Genomic DNA, 3,472 nt, shown 5'->3' on the forward strand with positions numbered 1-3,472 from the left:
CATCCTCTTTCTGCTTACCCTTAATCTGCTCTATCCACGTCGGTTTAACTCGTGTTATGCTAACAAACTACCATCATCAAATAAACTAAGGCGAGCAAACATTGCCCTCAGGTCAGTCATAGCTCTACGGCTCAGTGCGTCGGCCACCACATTGGCCTTAACAGAGTGGTATTCAATAGTACAGTCGTAGTCTTTAAGCAACTCAATCCATCTATGCTCAATAGTACAGTAAGGAGATACTTGAGGCTTTTGTGATCAGTGTAAATGATACACTTCTTACTATACAAGTAATGCCTTTAGATTTTCAGTGAGAACACCACTGCGGCCAACTCCAAGTCATGCGTTGGATAATTCACCTTATGAGTCTTAAGCTGACGAGATGCGTACGCTACTACCTTAACCTCTTGCATAAACACACATCCTAAACTGACATGTGATGCGTCGCTGTAAACAGTAAATTCTTTTCCAGACTCTGGCTGTATTATAACAGGGGCCTCAGTCAATACAGCCTTGAGCTTCTCAAAGATCTCTTGTTATGCACCAGTCTAGTTAAATGCACACTCTTACGTAGTAGCTTAGTCAATGGTGTCGCAATCAAAGAAAACCACTCCATAAATCATCAATAATACCCTGCTAGTCCCAGAAAACTGCGAATCTCAGATACAGTCTTAGGCTGCTTCCAATCCAAGACAGCCTCAATCTTTCAAGGATAGAGTCTAATCCCATCAGCAGAAACCACATGATTCAAAAACGTTACTTCATATAACCAGAACTCACATTTACTGAACTTGGCGTACATTTGTTTCTCTCGTAAAATCTATAGAACCACTCTGAGGTGTTCACCCTGTTCATCCTTAGTTTTCGAATACACCAGTATATCATCAATAAATACCATTACGAACCGATCTAGATAGGGTTGGAACACTTAGTTTATTAGATCCATAAAAGCTGTCGGTTCATTCGTTAGTCTGAATGGCATCACTAGGAACTCATAGTGACCATAACGAGTCCTAAACGTCGTCTTATGAACATCAGCCTCCTTAGCCCTTAATTGATGATATCCAGATCGAAGGTCAATCACAGAGAAAATTGAAGCTCCTCGAAACTGGTCAAACAGATCATCTATCCTCGGTAGGGGTACTTATTCTTAATGGTCAATTTATTCAGTTGCTTGTAGTCGATGTACATACACATGGATCCATCTTTTTTCTTTACAAACAGAACCGGTGCTCCCCATGGATACACACTAGGGCAGATGAACCCACGATCTAAAAGCTATTGAATCTAAGCCTTAAGCTCCACAAGCTTCTTTAGTGCCATTTTATAGGGAGTGATGTACATTGGAGCTGTACCAAGAAGGAGCTCTATCCCAAACTCCACTTCATGATTCAGAGGTAAACCTGGTAGCTCATTAGGAAAGACGTCTGAAACATCCTTTACCATTCTGATATCCTTAACAGTAGAGTCCCCAGAATCTGAAACACTTACATAGGCCAAGAATGCCTCACATCCTTTATGAACCAACTTCTCTGCCACCAGTGTAGAGATCGCATTAGATAAGTAGTTTCGACGTTTCTCGACCATGACTACCTCCATATCTTCTTCGGTGATTTCTGCCTTTTTGACCAAGGTAGAAAGATCTCACTCCTCTTGCTAGGATATCAGAACTCTTAAATTAACTCTGAAGCCATCCTCAAAGCGGACACATCGCTCATACTCAGATGTCACTATACCTCGCGCATAGCTACTCAGTCTCAGAAACTTGGCCTCGTACTCGGCCACTAATCGATCCCCCTATGTAAGATTCAGAAACTCCCTCCTACATGCATCCACATAACTGGCTCTGACATATTTCCCCTAGAAGATGGTTTTAAAGAACTCCCAGGTCAAACATTCAGGCTTAGTGCCCTCCTTAACAGTCAGCCACCACTGATAAGCCTCGTCCCACAATAGCGAGACTGCACCCTTTAATTTTTGCTTAGGGGTGAAATCTAGATCATCCATGATTCTCTCTGTGGCCTCAATCTAGTACTTTGTCACACTAGAGGCAACCCTAGTGACACCCCTGAATAGCTCAGCTCCATTGGACTGGAGTCGTTCTGTAGCCGACCCTCGGCTCTCAAATCCTTTATTAAGCCCAACAACCCTCTCCAAAATCCTTAGCATAGCCCAGGACAATGCATCGTCCCTAGCCATACGATCTTGAGACCCAGTCTCAGTAGCAGGCGATATTGGCGTCTCACTCGTATCCAAATTTGGAAGACTACCCGATTACGAGGACTCAGCGCGAGCCCCTTTATAGCTTTTACCTTGGCCTCTAGTACCACGTCGCGAGTACCTCTGGTGCTTATTGTCTAATTGTGTTTTATCAGTATTAACAGTTTTATACATCAGTTTACAATTCTAGTGTTTATTAACAGATATTTTATGAAAACAGTATTAGAAGTGTAAAGTTTGTTTCATCCATCGCAGTGTCAATCAAGGTTTATCACTTTTACTATAGTCTCAGTATACACTATTTTAAGTGTTTTCAGTATAGTCTATCTTTAATAGTCTCAGTATATACTACCTATAGCAGTTTCAGGATATACCATCAAAGACAGTTTCAGTTTTAGTTTAAACAATTCACAGTTTCAAAAAACTTACTAGATCGACGCTGGAGACTTAGTGTACCACACTTTTAGTAAAAAACAATTAGAAATCAGTTCTCAGAAATCACGTCTTAAAAATTCACATCCACAGTCGAATTTTGTAACCTAGCTCTGATACCACTAAATGTCACACCCTAAACTCGGCCTAGACGTTATGGCCAAACTTGACGATGTCACAGGGTAGTGCTTTTCGAAAAATATGTCATCGCTAAATTTCCTTTTCGATTTAACCATTTTTTTCATTATTTTAGGTTAATTTCAAATCGTGTCGTTCGTTTCTAAAACATTATTCATTTGCAAATCATTATTCAATTTCAAAACGTTTTTATTTTATTGAGAAAGCTTTTAAACAGTTTACACATTCATGGTATTTTTGATAAATTATTAATTTCATTTGAAAACTCGAGTTTTACCTAACACTAGCAAATTTAAATCATAAAATCGTATAAAAACCAAATTTAAACCAAAATCCGTAAAGGTGATAATTACAGCTAAATACTCTCAAATAAAAGTAAAATCATAAATAGGTAACAAACAATGTAAAAGAAGTCGTGTGGCCACCACTAAGTCCTCCACTGCACCGATCCGCCTATATCTGAGGATTACCTGTATAGATTAAACAGAATGGGTGAGTTTATGTAAACTCAGTGTGCAATCCCCATATAAATGTACAGACAGTAAACAGATAATCACAGTCTAGGCTTAAGCCCTTTTCAGTATTAGTATCAGTCCAGTTTGGGCCTTAACCCATCTCAGTACAAAAATAGTCATGCAGTAGGGCTTTAGCCCATCACAATATTAGTAGCAGTAACAGTTATGTA

Source organism: Gossypium raimondii, chromosome 11, assembly GCF_025698545.1.
Source record: "Gossypium raimondii isolate GPD5lz chromosome 11, ASM2569854v1, whole genome shotgun sequence".
NCBI lineage: Eukaryota > Viridiplantae > Streptophyta > Magnoliopsida > Malvales > Malvaceae > Gossypium > Gossypium raimondii.